The sequence below is a fragment of the Oryctolagus cuniculus genome, chromosome 7, assembly GCF_051225735.1.
Source record: "Oryctolagus cuniculus isolate XC-2025 breed Fujian yellow rabbit chromosome 7, ASM5122573v1, whole genome shotgun sequence".
Classification (NCBI taxonomy): Eukaryota; Metazoa; Chordata; class Mammalia; order Lagomorpha; family Leporidae; genus Oryctolagus; species Oryctolagus cuniculus.
The window spans coordinates 14,504,182-14,524,010 of record NC_142873.1 but is presented as its reverse complement, the minus strand read 5'-3'; the positions used below and the strand labels follow the sequence as shown (position 1 = coordinate 14,524,010).

The 19,829-nt window shown below is 51.2% G+C and overlaps 1 long non-coding RNA gene across 16 annotated transcripts in view; it reads right to left on the bottom strand.

Moving 5' to 3' along the window:
• The window catches only part of LOC149125296 (uncharacterized), a 108,541-nt gene that overhangs the window by 55,873 nt on the left and 32,839 nt on the right, over window positions 1–19,829 (bottom strand). For 2 of the 16 annotated variants that reach the window (XR_016236943.1, XR_016236944.1), the window contains exon 1: window positions 8,993–9,729. The exons of 11 other annotated variants lie outside the window; for them this stretch is intronic. This is a non-coding gene — a long non-coding RNA (uncharacterized LOC149125296). Of the gene's footprint in view, window positions 1–8,992; window positions 9,730–19,829 lie in introns of those variants that run through there. 3 more of the 16 variants (XR_016236942.1, XR_016236945.1, XR_016236955.1) reach the window with 3 other exon arrangements.

Sequence of the window (19,829 nt, the reverse complement as noted above, 5' to 3'; positions counted from 1 at the left end):
GCCTTAGCTATTTCTGGCAGGCTCTACTCAGAGCAGGAACCGGGACAGGACATTGTCAAGGGCACTGGCAACAAGCAGGAACGGAAGGCAAGGGGAAATTGGAAAAGACGATCTAAAGGTCTCAGACCCATGGGACAGAGCCCCCGAGGGAAACCCACACTGGACACAGCACCAGCCACTGGGAGAAATCCCTACCCTGGCATAGACAATGCCCAGCAACACTGGGCTAGGGCGTTTCTTGTGAGGTTTCGAGGCACAAGCAGTCACAGCAGACAGCAGTGTTGCCAGCACCACGGGCAGCAGTCAGAGGGCGGTTCCACACCTCCACCGCCCAGGGCGCAGTCACCTGCCACGGGAGACCCTTGAGCACTTGACATGTGGCCAGGACATTTGAGGAATGGAGTGCCTCACTTCATTTCATTTTAATGACTACAGATGAGAAGAACCACGTGCTGCCAGTGGCCACCGTACAGAGGAGCAGGAGAGAGGACTCCCTGCCCCGACATGAGGGACGCATGAGTCTCTGGCCTGGCCGTGTAACTTCGGGGAGGCACCTGTCACCTTGCCAGCTCCGTTCCTGCATCTGAAATGTGAGGAGGCTGCAAAGGGGCTCCCAGAGTCCACATTCTGCATGCCTGGATATGAATATCTTCTTTTTTAAAGATTTTATTTAGTATTAAATATTTATTTATTTATTTGAAAGGCAGAATTTTGGAGAGGCAGAGAGAGAGAGGTCTTCCATCTGATGGTTCACTCCCCAAATGGCTGTAACAACCGGAGCTGCGCCAATCCAAAGCCAGGAGCCAGGAGCTTCTTCCAGGTCTCCCACATGGGTGCAGGGGCCCAAGGACTTGGGCCATCTTCTACTGCTTTCCCAGGCCATCGCAGAGAGCTGGATGGGAAGTGGAGCAGCCGGAACTCGAACCAGCACCCATATGGGATGTCAGCACTGCAGGCGGCGGCTTTACCTGCCATGCCACAGCGCCAGCCCTGAATATCTTCTTTTAAGACAAGATTTATTCATTTATTTAAAATATTATTTGAAAAGTAGAAAGTCGCATAGAGAGAGGGAGAGACAGAGAGGGAGAAAGATCAATCATCTGCCGGTTCACTCCTGAAATGGTCACAATGGCCAGGGCTGGGCCTGGCCAATGCCAGGAGCCAGCCAGGAGCCAGCCAGGGGCTGGATCTGAAAGTGGAGCAGCCGGGACTCGAACCGGCGCCCATATGGGATGCTGGCATTGCTGGCAGCAGCTTAACCCGCTGTTGATGTGAGTATCTCGACCACCTGCTCTGTTCATCATCATTCCCAAACCTTCACTGGCTCTCCAAAACCTTCCTCCCTATGGGCTGGCATCCCGCACTCCCAATTTGTCAGCTGCATCTCCACCATGTAACCTGAACAGGTGCTCAGTCCCTGTCACTCACCCACACACACTGCATGCCTTGTCTGTGGCCACGCCCCTTCCCTACCCCATAGTCCTGGGGGGAACCCCACGGCAGTCCCACTTTCTAGAAGCTTCCCAGAGCACCCTGGCCACAAACACCTCATCCCCCTCTGCTTCGGAATGAACCTCAGCCTCTGGCAGGTGGCAGCGCCTGATCTCCCCGTCATTATCCAGTTGCAGCAATGTGGCAATGTCTCGGTGACAGGTGACAACAGCATCAGGTGGCCACGTCCACAGAGGCAGCACAGAGGAGGAAAAAGTAGGAAGAGAGCGTGGCCCGAGGAAGCAGAAGACAGAGGACGCGGGGATCTTGTCATCACTGCCAGCCATGCGGCCTTAGGAAGTGAGTGACTCCAGCTAACGTCTGAGTTTCCTGAACCGGAACATGCAGCTAACAAGACTCTCGCCTCAGGCTGGCTGTAAGAGGCAGGGCACCACGTGTGCTCAGGAACTTTTAGCCCAGCTTGGCTTCCCTCTTACCCCCCAAGGAAAGCAAGTGCTATGCATCCAGGACAAGCCATTCCTTCGCTCCCCACCAGGACACAGCACATGGGGAAAAGCTGTTGCTGATTGTGGGTTAGTTTTTTTTTTTTTTAATGTCTCTGATGGTTTCTGTCTTAGTCTCATTTGTTAAGCAAGCACTGAACTTATAGTAGAATAAAATGGCAAGAAAGCTTTTCCTGCTATCTCACTTCCGTCTTGAAGTTCCTCTACCTAACTGCTTTTTCCTTTAGCTGTCTCAACTTTCTCTTCTTTCCTTTCAAAAAAAAAAAAAAGGCAGAAAAGGACAAAAAAGCAAGATGGAATAAGATGCTATGCAATACGTTGTGTTCATTCAAATACGAGGCACCATGACATTGACTGCAAGGGGACAAGGATGGTTTCCACAGCCCCTTTTCTAACCCTCAGCTCAAAAATGTGGTTAAACGAGAGCTAAACACACATGGTAGTAGCATAAGGCTCAGTAACGCTCACATCTTCCTTTGACTTCCTTTCTTTGATGTGTTTGGTACAAGCTCTGTATGGTTAAGAAAGTACAAGAGCTAATTTGAGTGTCAGGTCCATGCTTCTCCAATGTATTGCTCTCTTTGGTTTTTTTTTCGTCTGAGTTCCAGAAACCACGTACTTAAGATCTGGGGTGGGTAACTATACAGGTAATGTATGGAAGAAAGACCCTCAGAAGTGCTAAGTATAAACCAAATAAGTGGTTTCCACAGGTTCATCCTCTGTGTGACGTTGCATTTAAAGACACAAAGTTCAGAAACCAAGCATGGTTTGGAAGGAATTGCAGTCTTGTCTTGACACCTCCCAGAGGGTGGCTTTGCCTCTGGCCTCCAGCTGTGTCTCTTCCCAAACTCTGCCTTTACCTTCGTGGTGCTCCTGCGCCGTGTTACTGGAGAAATCGCTGATCCCTCCCCCAGCCCCTCTGGGCCCCGGTATTTCCCAGCAGAGAGTGAAATAGCGGCTCCCAGGGTGGGGAGGCTGGGGAAAAGGCAAGAGACAGGTCAAAGGGCACCAAGTCAGTTAGACAAGATGATAAGTTTACAAATCCAATGCTGGGTCCCACGCTGTGGTGTAGCAGGTAAAGCCGCTGCCTGCAGTGCTGGCATCCCATATGGGTGCCGGTTCGAGTCCCAGCTGCTCCACTTCCCATCCAGCTCTCTGCTGTGGCCTGGGAAAGCAGTGGAAGATGGCCCAGGTCCTTGGGCCCTTGCACCCACGTGGGAGACCCCAAAGAAGCTCCTGGCTCCTGGCTTTGGATTGGTGCAGCTCCGGCCATTGTGGCCAACTGGTGCATGAACCAGCGAATGGAAGACCTCTCTCTCTCTCTCTCTCTCTCTCTCTCTGCCTCTCTTTCTCTCTGTGTGTAACTCTGACTTTCAAATAAATAATAAATAAATCTTTAAAAAAAAAGAAATACAATGTACAAGCCACTGTGGAAGACAGTATGGAGATACCTCAGAAATCTGAATATAAACCTACCATATGACCCAGCCATCCCACTCCTGGGAATTTACCCAAGGGAAATGTAATCAGCATATGAAAGCGTTATCTGTACCCCCATGTTTATTGCAGCTCAATTCACAATAGCTAAGACATGGAATCAACCCAAATGTCCAACAACTGAAGACTGGATAAAGAAATTATGGGCTATGTACACCATGGGATACTACACAGCGGTTAAAAAAATGAAATCTGGTCATTTACAACAAAATGTATGAAACTGGAAAACATCACACTTAGTGAAATAAGCCAGTCCCAAAGGGACAAACACCATATGTTCTCCCTGACCTGTGATAACCAATGGAGCACCTAAAATGTAATCTATAGAAGTGAAACTGACACTGTGAGATGGGAGGACTTTGAATAGCCCTTGTCTCAACTGTTGAGGGACAGCTTTTTTTTCCAACTATTTGTTGAACTCTTAGTACAGAGTTGATCATGTATGTGTGTGTGTGTGTATAAAGTTAATTGAAAATCGATCTTAGTAAAAAATAAGAAAGGGAGGAGGAGAGGGAGGAGGAAGAAGGGGGAGTGCAGGTGGAGGGGCGGGCACGGTGGGAAGAAGCACTGTGTTCCTACAGTTGTACTTATGAGATGCATGAAGTTTGTATTCCTTAAATAAAAGGTTTCGGGGGTGGGGGGAATACCAGCAACAGAAGGCAGGTAAATGTGGGATGCTCAGTCTCGAACTAGGTATCTCCAGAACCATGAGCCAAAATAAAGCTCTTTTCTTTATGAAGAAGGAGGAGGAGAAGAGGAGGAGGAGAGAGAAGAAAAGAAAAGAAAAGAAAAGAAAAGAAAGGAAAGGAAAGGAAAGGAAAGGAAAGGAAAGGAAAGGAAAGGAAAGGAAAGGAAAGGAAAGGAAAGGAAAGGAAAGGAAAGGAAAGGAAAGGAAAAAGAAAGAACATAGCCTTGGAAACTCATGACTGGAGCATAGGGAGACTACTGATGCCATAGACAGGAGTGTCAATTGGTAAAGTCAACAACAGGAGTCACTGTGCACTTACTCCTCATGTAGGATCTCTGTCCTTAATGTGCTGTGTATTGAGATTTAATGCTATAACGAGTACTCAAACAATATATTTCACTTTGTGTTTCTATGGGGGTGCAAACTGTTGAAATCTTTACTTAATGTATACTAAACTGATCCTCTGTAAAAAAAAAAAAAAAAAAAGAAATTATCAACTCCCAACTTGACTCTCACTGGGATTAAACATGACAATAGGTCTGATCTGATTTCATCATCATTTAAAAAAAATCATCTATTATTTTTCACTTTATGTTTCTGTGTGAGAGCAAACTGTTGAAATCCTTACTTAATGTATACTAAGCTGATCTTCTGTATATTAAGATAATCGAAAATGAATCTTGATGTGAATGGAAGGGGAGAGGGAGTGGGAAAGGGGAGGGTAGTGGGTGGGAGGGACGGTATGTGGGGGAAGCCATTGTAATGCATAAATCGTACTTTGGAAATTTATATTCATTAAATAAAAGTTTAAAAAAAAAGAAAGAAAAGAAAAAGAAAAAGAAAAGAAATCCAATGTACAACCTGAGGGCTGTGGCTAATAATATTTGCTTTATACTAGAAATTTGCCAGGAGAGTGCTTTTAGGTATTATTACCATGCATACACCCAAAAGAAAGGCAACCACATGAGACAATGGATGTGCTAATTTGCCTGACAGTAGTAATCACTATGAAAACGTCACGTTGTAGGACAGATGCTATGGCACAGTGGAGAAAGCCTCTGATTGGGGCACCTGCAGGCTGTATCTGAGTTCCTCAGATGGAGTCCCACCTCTGTTTCCGATCCAACTTCCAGCTAACTCACACCTGGCAGGTGATGGCTCAAGACCTTGGGCCCCTAGCAGCCATGTGGGAGATCTGGATGAAGTTCCTAGCTCCTGGATTTCATCTGGCCCAGCCCCAACTGTTATGGGAATTTGGGGAGTGAACCAGCAGATAGAAGATCTTCCAACCTCTCTGTCAGTCTCTCTCTCTCTCTCTCTCTCTCTCTCTCTCCCTTTCAAATAAATAAACTTTAAAAATCCTGTTGCAGGAGACCGGTGTTATGGCATAACTGATTAAGCCGCTGTCTATGATGCTGGCAACCCATATGGGCACCAGTTCGAGCCCCAGCTGTTCCATTTCCTACCCAGATCCTTGCTAAAGGCCTGGGATAGCAGCAGAGCATGGCCCAATTTCTTGGGCCCCTGCATCCAAGTGGGAGACCTGGAAGAAGCTCCTGGCCCATGGCTTTGGCCTGGCCCAGACCTGGCCATTGAGGCCATTTGGGAAATGAACCAGGGGATGGAAGATCAATTGATCGATCAATCTATCTATCTCCTTCTCTCTCTCTCTCTCTCTCTCTCTCTAACTCTACCTTTCAAATACATTTTTTTATTTTAAAAAAACTTTAAAAATCATGTTGTAACCTTTTTTAAGATTTATTTATTTATTTTTAAGGGGGGGAGAGAGAGAGAGAGAGAGAGAGAAACAAAGAGAGAAAGAGAGATATTACATCCTCTGGTTCACTCCCCAAATGGCTGTAATGGCCAGGGCTGGGCCAGGCTGAAGCCAGAAGCCAGGAACTTCATCCAGGTCTCCCACATGGATTCAGGGGTCCAAGCACTTGGGCCATCCTCTGCTGCTTTCCCAGGCCATAACAGGGAGCTGGATCGGAAGTAGAGCAGCCAGAACTGGAACCAGCCTCTACATGAGATACCAGCATCACTGGCAGTGGCTTAAACTGCTATGCCACAATGCTAACCCCCCAAAAAATTTTTTTTAATTTTATTTTTTATTATTTATTTCACAGGTAGAGTTATAGACAGAGAGAGAGACAGAGAGAAAGGTCTTCCTTCCGTTGGTTCACTCCCCAAATGGCTGCCACGGCCGGCGCTGCGCCGATCCAAAGCCAGGAGCCAGGTGCCTCCTCCTGGTCTCCCATGCGGGTGCAGGGACCCAAGCACTTGGGCCATCCTCCACTGCCTTCCGGGGCCACAGCAGAGAGCTGGACTGGAAGAGGAGCGACCAGGACTAGAACCTGGCGTCCATATGGAATGCCGGGGCTGCAGGCAGAAGATTAACCAAGTGAGCCACGGCGCCGGCCCCTCCCCCCCAAAATTTTTTAAATATCCTATCATACACCTTAAAGTGATACAGTTAAAAAAATGACATCCGTAGCCACATGTATAAGATGAAATTTAGTCATAGACACATTTTTGACAATCAAAAAGAAATAGATGAAATTAATTTAATATATTTTTTGTTAACCCGGTATATCCAAGATATTAGCACCTCAGCATAGAATTAAAAATCTGTAATTATTTATAGGAAAGCTTAATTTCCATTCTGAAGAACTCTCAGAAAATAGGTTTTTCATACTAAGCTTCTGAAATGCAGAGTGAACTTTGTACACTTCAGCACATGTCAGTGTGGGCTGGCCTTATTTCAAGTGTCCAAAATCCACGTGTGCCTCGTGACTTCCATACACTGCGTGCAGTTCCAGCCCCTTCTGCTGGTTTTTCTGGGCTGAAAATTCACATGTTGGAGCCCCAGCTCTGATACCTGGTATTTGGACATGGGGACTTCGGGAGGTAATGGAGATCAGCTGGGGTCTGGACAGTGGGGCCATCGAGCGGGGACTCAGTGCCCTTATGAAAAAGAGACAAGAGGGACTGGCAGGTTAAGTCCCATACGGGAGTCCCTGCTGCTCCACTTCCCAATCCAGCTTCCTGCTAGTGTGCCTGGGAAAGCAACAGAGGATGCCCCAAGTACTTGAGTCCTTCCCACCCTCATGGGAGATCAAGAGGCTTCTCCTGGACCCTGGCTTCAGCCCGGTCAAGTCTTAGCTGTTATAGATGGAAGATATTTCTCTCTGCCTTGCCCCTACCCCTCTGTCTTTCAAGTCAAGACATATATAAGTCAAGAGAGTTCACTCTCCCCCCCCCTCCCCGTATGAGAACACTGTGAGAAGACAGCCATGTTGGAGCCAGGAAGAGGTCTTTCACCAGACCACGCCAGCACCCTGATCTTGAACTTCCATGCTGAAGAACTCTCAGAAAATCCGTTTCTGTGCCTCTTAGTCTATGAATTTCCTTTTTGGTAGCCCAAGCTAACAGATGGGCTCTGCCTGGCAAAAAACAAAAACCAAAACCAAAAAAAAAACTGCAAGTGATCAGAAAGAAGCAAACTCCCTAGAGAGCTCCTGGCCCAAAGTAGCAGAAGTGCAGGTACAGAGGCAGAGCCTTGAAAGCCTGAGCTAGTCCCACCTCTGTGCTTCCCAGGGTTCGGAAGGTGTTGTTTGCAAAGCGCTGAGTGTCCACAGTTTCTAAGTTCTCCAGGCTTATCGGTTCCTGGGGAGATAGGACAACAACTCTCGCTTATGTCTTGCGCTGCTATTTAACCGGTCAGCCGCTGGAGTGGAAAATGAGAAGAGATCCACAAGGAAGCACATGGGTAGCCAGAGATGGAGACAGGTACTAAAGTGTGCAGATGGAAACTGGACTGGCTTAGGGTAAGGCGGAGGGAACCCACCGCAATGCTACCTACCATTGGCCAGCCAGAAGGTTGGAGTGTTTTGAAAGGCCTCTACTGGGGTCAGTGCTGTGATGCAGCGGGTAAAGCCGCCACCTGCAGTGCCGGCATCCCATATGGATACTGGTTCAAGTCCCAGCTGCTCCACTTCTGATCCAGCTTTCTGCTATGGCCTGGAAAAGCAGTAGAAGATGGCCCAAGTCCTTGGGCCCCTGCACCCATGTGGGAGAACCCAGAAGAAGCTCCTGGCTCCTGGCTTCAGACTGGCCCAGCTCCAGCCATTGCGGCCATTTGGGGGTTGAACCAGTGGATGGAGGACTTTTCTCTTTGTCTCTACCGCTCTCTGTAACTCTTTCAAATAAATAAAAATAAATCTTAAAAATAAAAATAAGAAAGGCCTCTACCAACACAACCAGAATGGTGCCCATAGGAACAGGTCTCCTGTTACATTTAATATGGTTTGATTTCTTCCATTGTTTCAGATCATCCCTGAGCCCCATTTGATGTGTTCATTGTAGCTGCAGATGCTACCTTCTGCTGCTGCTGCTAACCACAAGAGAGTCAAAGGGAACAAGCAAACATGCACAGCCCTGAGACCATGAGAAAAGTAACTGCCCAGCCTTGGTCTAAGATGCAGGAAGCCCTAGCTTCCTTAAGATCAGGATTTCATGCATAAAAAAGAAACCTAGAGAACTTAGACAACAACTGCCATCATCAGGCAGGTGCACCAGCGGTCCCTGCAGACCAGATCAGACCACTTCAAAGGACTCCCCAGCTTCCAGACCAAGAAAAAAATACAAGAAAATGATTAACCGAGACAACTGGAAATGCCTGGAAAGGAACCAGGAGGAGACGTCCTTGAGTAAAAAGAGAGGGCCCCAGGATTAGCACGAGCACAGTCTAATACGTCTCTGTATTTTCTTTGGCAAGGGACACCGAGAACTTGATCCTGCACCCTTGGCAATGATGGCACGAAGTAAAATCCAGTACATTTCAGCTTACCCCTAATGCCCTGTCGAGACTTAAAGGCTTCTCTAAAGCACTGGAGGAGGTAGGCACACACTGATTTAAGGTCGGCACGAGCACGTCGAGGAGAGGAGCCATCCTGTGACTCAGGCAAAGCTCTCCTAGGAACTTGACTCCTGTGAGACAAAGAGACGCACCATGGGTTTGAAAGCAAGCCAAGAACAGCTGCCAAGAGTCTGAACCACAAAAAAATTATCTGGCCACAGGCGGGGGTGAGGCTGCAGACAGCAAGCCGAGCTGTGGAGCTGGGGCACAGTGGCAAAATGATCCAGCTTTGCCGGTCAAGAAGAGCTCCGCCGCCCGCCCCCAACAGGTGCTTAGCTGTGGTCCACCCCAATTGGGCAGACGCCACTGGGCTGACCCAATACCCACCCAGCTGGCAGCTGTGGGAGTGGCCATCTGCACACACGGGCCAGAGCTTAGATTTGTCCCATGAGGCCCTCGTGGCCTCTTTCCAGATCCTCGCTGGGAAGATGTCTCATCTGCGTTCGAGGACTCACAGCCATTACGTCACTCCCCAGGCCTTTCCTCCACCTCCCCTCTCTAGGGCAAGCCCCTGTCCTCCAGTGCCACCCCCTGCCCTGTCTTCATCCCGCTGATCCTCTGAGTGTCTCCGGGGCCTCGTCCGGGAGCTGTGCCTGCACAGTAGGGGAGGTTGTGCATGGTTTTTGTTCTTAGGGGTCTCGTAGAGACATCATGCCTTAATCCTGACGTATTTCCTACCAGTGTGGACGCCAGGCCCTTAGCAGGCCCAGTGGTAGAAGCTACTTTAGAATAAGTGGGTTTTCCTTGGGTTCCTTCTGTGAGTAAGACTGGCCGTGTCGAGGGTGTGGAACCAGTAGAGCAAAAACATTGGTTAATTCAAGGTGAAAAGCATTCACCTCAATTACATGACCATTTCGGGTAAATCTTTGATGTATGCCATAATCAGCCTTCCTGACTACAGAAGTAATGCAGTAGCATTGTAAGGAGTTAAGGCATTTGTTATAAAAATACAGTTTCTGTGTGTGGGAGTATTCTTTCAAAACATCTCCAAGAAACACAGCCTAGCTTATATGAATGTTCTTTGAGGCCTCTGTGTGTTATGTGTACACACACTGATAGACTAAGATCTACAGAGACACACCATATGTGTTATTTACATGCATGTGCATTGTATGAGGATACTTTTTAAAAAACTGGAATAAAAGGTAAGGGTAGCTGGCACCACGGCTCACTAGGCTAATCCTCTGCCTTGCGGCGCTGGCACACCAGGTTCTAGTCCCGGTCGGGGCGCCAGATTCTGTCCCAGTTGCCCCTCTTCCAGGCCAGCTCTCTGCTGTGGCCAGGGAGTGCAGTGGAGGATGGCCCAAGTGCTTGGGCCTGCACCCCATGGGAGACCAGGAGAAGCACCTGGCTCCTGCCTTCGGATCAGAGCGGTGCGCCAGCTGCAGTGCGCCGGCCGCAGCGGCCATTGGAGGGTGAACCACCGGCAAAGGAAGACCTTTCTCTCTGTCTCTCTCTCTCACTGTCCACTCTGCCTGTGAAAAAAAAAAAAAAAAGTAAGGGTACTCAAGTATAAAAAATTTTGAAAGCCGTGCAGTTTTTTCATAACTTTTTTCAAAAATTTTTCATAAACTTTTTCAATGCTCCTTGCATGAACTTCAAAGATTTTTGTACCAAAATTACCATCTTTTAACTTCATGTCCATGAACTTTTTAAAGTAGCCTCATACAGGCGTGATTACCATAAGGAAACTGCCCCCGAGACCACCTGTCCAGGTTGATGTTTACTGCCCTTTGTTTCCACCTAAGCCCTGAGTATCACACCTGTGCTGCAAGCAGAGGGCCAGGGGGGACACAGGGCTGCCAGCAGGCCCCTCACTTGGCGAGACGCGTGGACCCGGGCTCCCATGAGGACAGCAACAATATTTTCCCGGTGAGATAACGCCATCCATCTTACTACAGAGCGAAGAGCCACGAGCTCATCTGAACGGTGAGGCCAGGTCAGTGGGACTTACAGGGCTCCCTATATCTCTGATTCATTCTGGGCTCCTTGGGCCAAGATTCTATCCAATAGGTAATAGAAGACTTTGCAAGTTTTCCCCTGAATATTCCCTGATCTAGAGACCCTTCTTTCTCTGATCTAAAGGGAATGTCACTGGAGTGTGTTTGGGGTGAATGGAACCGCCCAGTTACCTGCGCCCCTAGTCTATTCCCAGGAGCCCTTGTCCTCCAGATGAGTGGTGGGGCCAGTGCGGTGCGGGAAGCGACTAAGCTGCCTACTTAGCAGCCCCACGGGGAACATGTGCTAGAGCTCCCGGAGCCCCTAAGTGAGAGTTCGGCTGGAGGAGGACGCCTGTTTCACAACCTCCAGGGCTGGCAGCTGCTTTGCTTTGATTTAGAAACAACCAAGTGTTTACCAAGCACCCAGTGCGCGATCAGGAGCAACCAGGCAGCTTCCAAGCATGAGCAAGGCTGGGAGCCATCTGCCCACCCCTCCTCCTCCCTCTCATGGGAACGGAGTGGGTCCCAGCACGTTCCCAAGCTGCCATGACACGTGGGGTCCCCATGCTTGCTTCACCCTGCTGGCCAGCAGGAGCCACAAGGGGGCAGAGGCCCAGCTTTGCACTTGGGGCAGAGGCCCAACTGGACATGGCAAATGCCAGGAGTCCCTGGCCTGCACAGCTGCCCTGGGAGCTGTCATGTCAGAGACCACTGCTCCACACTCAGGACAGAATTCACCTGTCTCTCTCCTCCGCATCCCAAACCTCAAAGGGGTATAGCTTTGTAAATAAGACATAAGGATGTGGGTCCTGTCTACCTGAACCAGATCACACAGGCCATCATCTTTCCTGGGTCTCGGTCTTCGAGGAGGTCTGTTGTAAAATGCCAGGACTCTGCAGTGAACCTGAAGTTCAAGGGCCTGCTTTCCCTTGAACTTGGTGATAGAAACCAGAGTTAAAACCTCGCTCCCCGTTCACTGGAGCGAGGATCTCGGCTGTTTATAATCACGCCCCTGTAGAAAACGTTGTGGCTCCTCTCGACTGAAACCTGCATATTAGAAGGTGGACACCAGGAAGCCGGATCTTAGGAAACTCCAGGCTTCCGTGGAGCTGGTGCACAGCGTGTCCAAATCAATCCTGGTTTTGCACCTGTAGGAGCAGGCGCTGAACTCAGGACAGCGGAGAATGGGGGGGACAGGGCAGGGGCTTGGCTGCCAGAGCCTCGTGCACCAGCACGAACAAGTCCCACTCCTTGGAATTCTGACACGAAGAGGGCCCTGTGCTCAGGGCAAGCAGCCTTCTGCCGACCGGTGGTGTAGACGGGCATCAACAAAGCAAGATGGCAACTCCAGGAGACAGCGTGCTTCACACAGGGCGGGTATGAGATTGAGACGGGCAGGCATGATGTGAGCTGATGCCTGGTGAGGCCAGCGTGAATCGTCCTGCCCTGCTTCTCAACATCCTACACATTCGGTTGCAAAATGGGGCTCACCGCCTCAGAGATTTGCACGGGCTGGAAACCGGCGGATTCAACTGCTTGCCTGGGGAGCTGCTTGGCGGCCGACTTGCAAACACGTGTTCCCCTTTGGGAGAAGAGACGCACAGGGGCAGGCGTTTGGTGCAGTGGTTAAGATGTTGCTTGGGCCAGCGCCGCGGCTCACTAGGCTAATCCTCCGCCTTGCAGCGCCGGCACACCAGGTTCTAGTCCCGGTCGGAGCGCCGGATTCTGTCCCAGTTGCCCCTCTTCCAGGCCAGCTCTCTGCTGTGGCCCGGGAGTGCAGTGGAGGATGGCCCAGGTGCTTGGGCCCTGCACCCCATGGGAGACCAGGAGAAGCACCTGGCTCCTGCCATCAGATCAGCGCGGTGCGCCGGCCGCAGCGTGCCAGCTGCGGCGGCCATTGGAGGGTGAACCAACAGCAAAAGGAAGACCTTTCTCTCTGTCTCTCTCTCTCACTGTCCACTCTGCCTGTATATAAAAAAAAAAGATGTTGCTTGGAACACCTGCTTCCCTTAGCGGGTGATCCCTTCACTTTCCACGCTCTGCCGCATGGTGGAGCTCACCCACGAGGCGCCCCGCCATGTTGGCTGGTTCCGTCCGTTCCCCAGTTTGCACGCTCCCCGTGCCACTTGCCGCCACGAGCTCCCATAGGAACCTCTCGCCCTTGCACTGCCCCCGTTAGCAGGTTCTCCTGGACTCAGAGCTCTCCTCGCAGCGCGGACATCTATCCACCCACTCGTCATTCTTCCATGGTCACCCGGGATCTGAAATCCTTTCTAGTGTTTCAGAATTTCCCCAATCCACTGACTCGCCTGGCCAGGCTGCCTTCCCGACCCACTGAAAGCTAGTGACGCCCAGAGGTGTGGACAGCTGGGACCACAGCAGCTCTTCCCACAGGCAGAATGGGATGGATGTGGAGCAAGCTGCCAGCTCCCGACCGTGTTCCTGGCCCGGTGTGCAGGTGCACCTGAGTAGGTGACAGAACTTCTCTTCTGGTCCTGAAGAACCATTTCTCCTGGTGTTCTCCCTGCCCCGGCAGCTGTGAGCTTGGTTGTCGTGCCGACTCCAGTCTGCGAGCTAGCCAGTGGCCAACAGTAAATTCCTTTTCTCTTCTGTTCACCGGCGCTGTGACAACAAAGAGCCTTGCGTGGAAACTGATTCCTCCATTAGTGTCAACACGGGCCCCTTTGACCTGCTAATGTCAGAATAGATCTTTTGCTGCGAGCCCCAGAGGACAGGACACTGGGCTCCCTCCTTCCAGATGTGCTGATTTGTAGGTCTTACACAGTCCACGGCGAAGCTGAGCTGCAGAACCGGTCAGCTGCCAAATTATCAGTTATGATGATAGCACGTCAAGGTCAAGGCTGCACTTGGCTTTTGTCCAGCATCAGCTTTTCTCCTTCCAGAGGGAATAGGAGATGAAGACATCTGAGTGTAGATGTCTCCGATGCTTCGTCTCGGCTGTGGCTGCTGGCCGGAGCCCGGCAGACCAGTGAATCCTTGTCCAGCACCGCATCGCCCCTGGGTGCACCTGTCTTTTGCTCCCTTCTCCTTCCCATCTGCATTATCTCGGACTCCCCCCTGATCTCCAACTTCAGAACACATCTAAAACTTAAACGAATTTCCTTATGCTTAGCATTGCTACCAGCATCTCCCATCTTCGTGGACTTCAGATAAGGGGCATCTCATCCCAGAAGTGACCAGTGCTGCCCCACCATCTACATCTGTCTCCCGCAGGCTGCCACCCACCCTCCCCCACTGTGTCCTGCTCGCTGCCCGCGGCCTCACCACACCTTTTCCTGGGTCACCTGCTTGGCCCAGAGAACCTGTTCTTCAGGGGATCAGCTGTCCATTGTCTGCTAACTTCTTGTAGTTTGTTTTCGCAAGTGAAGTGAGTTCAGGGAAGGGATGGAGGAGGAGGAGGGTACAACACGGGCGCCCAATCACCTGATTATTCCTCAGGCCAAGCCAACTACCAGAAGTGACGGAGGTGAGGGAGTTGGGACCCCGTTCAGGGCCCGCACGTCTGATGGTGCTGCCGCGCATCTGGCCGTGGACAGGGCTGGTCTCAGCCTTGCTGTGTGTCCACTTGGCAGCCAGGCCAGCTTGCCTTCCCCAACTCTCTGTGAAGCCCCATCGCTGCCAAACTGCCTGCCATCGTCCTGCCCCACGAGCCACCTGCCAGCCCCAGTCCTCCCTCAAGGGTCAGGAGGGCTTCTCTCGTCCTGCCACACGGTCACCTAGGAAGTAGGAGGTGGCACTGCTATCTTAATGAGCACTGTCCTGGCCTGCTTCTTGGCACCCACAATGGCCTCCAAGGAGGCCCAGACGAACGTGTGACGTAGTCAAGGTGGCTTGTGTGTGTGTGTGTGTGTGGGTGGGTGGGCATGAAAGTGGGTGCACCCAAACAAGCCTATGAGAAGACATTTGAGTGTGTATGGGTGTGTGTTGTGTGCGAGCGAGCCTGTGTGCAAATGTGTGGGACGATGTATGAGAGTATAAGTAAGCAACTATGAGTGTGTGTGTACGTGTATGTGTGTATGAACAGGTGCTAGGGAGAGGGAGGGGCCAAGAATAAAGTCCTTCCCCCTTTAGGCCTTCCCCAAGCAGCCGCACGTTTTCACTCTTCAACTGTCTTGTCTCACACACACACATACACACACACACATGCACACACATGCACACATAGGCATGCTCACACAAACATGCTACAAGACCTCTGCTCTCCTGGCAACAGCAGGCTGCCCCCTGCCTCTTCCTCACCTCACCCATGCCAAGGTGTCCCGGCCTGGGCTGGAAGTTCAGGTGAAAAACGTTCCTGCTTGCACCTGCGTCTGTCTTTGTGCGGGTCTGCTCTTGCCCCACCGGAACTGACGTCACAGAAGAGAAGACAGCCACGCTCCCCGGGTAAGTCTCGCTGGGGACCGTGATTTGTAAAACCAGCAGAATATAACAGAGACAGCTCCATGTTTTGGTTGGTTAAATCTGGATTCGAATCTCGATGTGTGACCTTGGGGCAATCACTAAACCTTTCTGAGCCTGCCCCCTCGGCCTGTTCATTCTCCAAGTGAAGATGAGGTTAAGTGAGGACGCGCTCTAGAAGGGCCTAGCGCTGAGCTTGGAGCGCTTGGGTTATTCAAGAAGGTTGTTCGGCTTGCCCTGTCCTAACATCACGTGAAGAGAAAGGAGCCCCAAATGGCCCCAGAGGGCTCTTCAAGCCAAAAGACGGAGAATCAGGAAGCTGTGGGGTGTGCCTCACACACCATCACAGCGAGGCGGGACCAGGGGCAGTGAGGTCAGACACGCCAGCTGACCTTGGAGTTTCCTGCCCGACCGCCCTGGGTGGAGTAAGTCACTGTTAGGATCACAGGAAAGCCGGAGTGTGGCTGGGGCCCATGGGAATCTCCACTTCTAGTCCTGGGCCCAGGTACAATCATCCAATCCAGAGTATCTCAGTCTGGGACATGAACACACACACACACACACACACCAGGTGTATGCACACACACACACACACACACCAGGTGTATGCACACACACACACACACACACACCAGGTGTATGCACACACACACACACACACACACGTGCCCTTCAGACTCACCACAAATGACAGAGGCTGCTGACCCAGGGAGCAGCATCGTGCATGGAGAGAGAGAGAGAGAGAGAGAGAGAGAGAGAGAGAGAATCAAGGCCCCCACCACCCTGGACAGGACAAAGATATTTCAAGATCATCAATAAAGAATCTGACATGAGTAAGGTGGGTGCGTTCTCATCACCACCCGGACTGCCAGCCCCACAGTCCCGTTGCTTGTGTGTCTGGGGGGTCCAGCGGCTGTGCCTCTGTCCTGGACGCCTGGGCTGCCTGCTCTGGGGACCCCGTGCAGGAGTGACAGAGTGACAGGGCAGCTCCACGGCACCTTTCCCTGGGGCCACGGCTTCTCCCCGCCGCCGGCCACAATCCCTGCTCCCGCGTTCTCATTCAACCTGGCTGAAGCGTGTGTGTGTGCGTGCATGCGTGAGACAAGTCTGTGGGCTCCTGGGCGGAGGAGGCAGCCTGTTCTGTCCTGTTTCCCCCGGGACACCTGCTAAAAGCAGGCCCACCACAAACCCTGGCTAAGTTCATCCACTAAGGGGAGCAGAAGGCCGCATTCAGATTCCTACTCCAAGGACTTCTGTGTCACTGGGAAATCCTGTAGCAGTACCACCAGCAATTCTGCTTGGAAAGGTGGGGCCGGCGCTGTGGGTAAGGCCGCCACCTGCAGTGCCGGCATCCCATGTGGGCACCGGTTCAAGACCCTGCTGCTCCACTTCCCATCCAGCTCTCTGCTGTGGCCTGGGAAAGCAGTAGAAGATGGCCCAAGTCCTTGGTCCCCTGCACCCGCGTGGCAGACCCAAAGAAGCTCCTGGCTCCTGGCTTTGGATCGGTGCAGCTCCGGCCGTTGTGGCCATCTGGGGAGTGAACCAGCGGAGGAAGACCTCTCTCTCTCTCTCTCCCTCTCTCTCTCTCTCTCGCTCTCTCTCTCTGCCTCTGCTTCTCTGTAACTCTGCCTTTCAAATAAATAAACTTTAAAAAAAAAAGTGGTGCTTTTGCTAGATGCTGAGGGCAGATCATCTCCCAACTGCATTATAGCAAGGAAGATGCATTACAACTTCCTCACTGGAAAACCCAGTTCCAGTGCTTACTTTAAGGTCGTAACCTATTTCTGGTTGTCCCTTTGTAAATCCTGGCAGGGTTTAATATATTATCATAGCACAGCTTCCTGTGTTTGGGCATTTAGTTAGGTTTATTTACTACCCACTTTCTCTGAGCAGACTTGATGGATATTCTAATTCTTATTTAATTATTTAGATATTATTTGATAGGCAGAGTTACAGAGGCAGAGCCAAAGAGAGAGAGAGAGAGAGAGAGAGAGAGAGAGAGAGAGAGGTCTTCCATCTGCTGGTTCACTCCCAAGTAGCTGCAATGGCCAGAGCTGGGCCGATCTGAAGCCAGGAGCCGGGGCTTCTTCTGGGTCTCCCACATGGGTGCAGGGGCCCAACGCCCTGGGCCATGTTCTACTGCTTTCCCAAGCACATTAGCAGGGAGCTGGATGGGAAGTGGAGCAGCCAGGACTGGAACCGGTGCCCATATGGGATGCTGGCACTGCAGGCGGCAGCTTTACCTGAGTGTTCTAATTCTTACACCCTCGATGGTTGGTCTGGTGCTAGAAAATGTCCCTCAGAATTGATGACTCCCGTGTGACAGCCCTAAGAGAAAGAGCCGTGACCACGCTGTGTGTGAGAAAGTCAGCTGGCAGCTTCTGCCTCCTCGCCTTCCCTTCCTGTTGGCTGGAACATGTGCTTGATGCCTAGAGTTCAGCAGCCCTGTTGAGACCATGAGGTGACTAGCAAGTATTGGGAGGATGGGAGGAAAGCTAAGACCAGCAGAGAGCTAGATGTTCTCTGTGGTGCCCTGGATCCACCGCCTGCTCGGCACTTGCCTCTGTGTCCCACAACGCTGGTCTTCAAGGAGTGTATCAGCAGATTCCTTATTCTCGGCCTCCCAGGTGTGTTCGGTCAAAGAGGAATGTGGGAGTAGATGGAGGGTGGAAAACAACGCTCATCACTGGCTCCCTGCCTGTCTATGTTCGCACGGCTCCTTTCCGGAGGCCCTTGACAGCTGAAGCTGTTTCTAGGGCTTTCGCTAAATTCTGGTTCCTGTCCCCTCGCTTTGCCCCATCCGGTTCGGGGTGGGGCCAGCAGGAAGCTGGAATCAGGACACCTGGATCTGGAGCCCTGGTCCTCTAATGTGGGGCGTGGACATCCGAGCAGCATCTTAACCATTGCATCAAACACCTGCAGCTTTGTCAGTCACGGGTCTGGCTTCCAGGTAGACGCTGGGCATCACTGTCCCTGCAGTTAGGGTCTGGTACCCGGGAGAAGTCGCTGGCACATAGCAACAGCTCGAAAACACACCTGCTGTGTGGACAAGGGAATGAGCGCGCTATATCCAAATCCCCCGGGGGACCAGAACGGAACAGGGACTCTCCAGGGTCCCACAGCTCAGGACAGCAGTCCTGACCAGCGGACTCGGCTCTGTCATGTTTCCGCCACACTGTGACCTCCTCTCTCTCTACCCAGGCAGAGACCGCATCTCCGCCAGCAGCATCAAGGCCAGGACCGGGAGTGGATGTTGGAGCTGGCCGTGTTTGGGATCCCTTCCTGACAACAAACCCAAATTGTGGCTTTTCTGTACAAAAGCCATCGTAACTTAAAATCTGCAAGTGCTTCCACTTGGGCTTGCCTTGGGAAGTAGAAACTGGAATGTGGTCTGTTACACTTTCAAGAAGAACAGGAGGGGCCGGCGCTGTGGCGTAGCAGATAAAGCCACCACCTGCAGTGCCGCATCCCATATGGGCGCCAGTTCAAGTCCCAGCTGCTCCTCTTCCCATCCAGCTCTCTGCTATGGCCTGGGAAAACAGTGGAAGATGGCCCAAGTGCTTGGGCCCCTGCACCCGTGTGGGAGACCTGGAAGAAGCTCCTGGCTCCTGGCTTCAGATCGGCGCAGCTCCGTCTGTTGTGGCCATCTGGGGAGTGAACCATCGGATAGAAGACCTCTCTCTCTCTCTCTGCCTCTCCTCTCTGTGTGTAACTCTTGCTTTCAAATAAATAAATATTTAAAAATATTTATATGAGAGAGAGCTCTCATCCCTGGTTACACCCCCAGATACCCATAACAGCCTGGACTGGGCCAGGTTGAAGATAGGAGCTCGTAACTCAATCCGGGTCCCCCACATGGGTGGCAGGGACTCTAATACTCAACCCATCACCCTCTGCCTCCCAGGATGTGCGTCAGGAGGAAGTTAGAATTGGAGGTGGAGTCAGGACTGGAACCCAGGTACTCCAAGATGGGACGAAGATGCCTCAAGCAGTGTCCTAACACCTGTGCCAAATACCCACCCTCCTCGACTTGTCAATCCTGACAAACCCAGAGGAAACATGCGAAATTGTGCAATTGCGATTCCCAACCGCAAATGAATTTCCACCTGCACAGTTTGTTATGTGTAAATGATGCAGAAGAATACAGGGTTCTGCCGAGTGTGGCTGATCACAACTCCGCACTCCTTTTCACTCATTTGTCTGACTTTTGGTCTCACTGATTTTTGACCCCAAAACACAAATGGAGGAAAATGTATTAAGAAGTTTTACAACTGGAATAAAATCCATCTTCCATCATCATCACTAATGAAGACAGAAGTAAAGTTAAAATCTTTTAAGTAATTGTTATTTATCGTTTATTTTAAGATTTAGTTATTTGATAGGTAGAGAGACAGAGAGATGGAGAGACA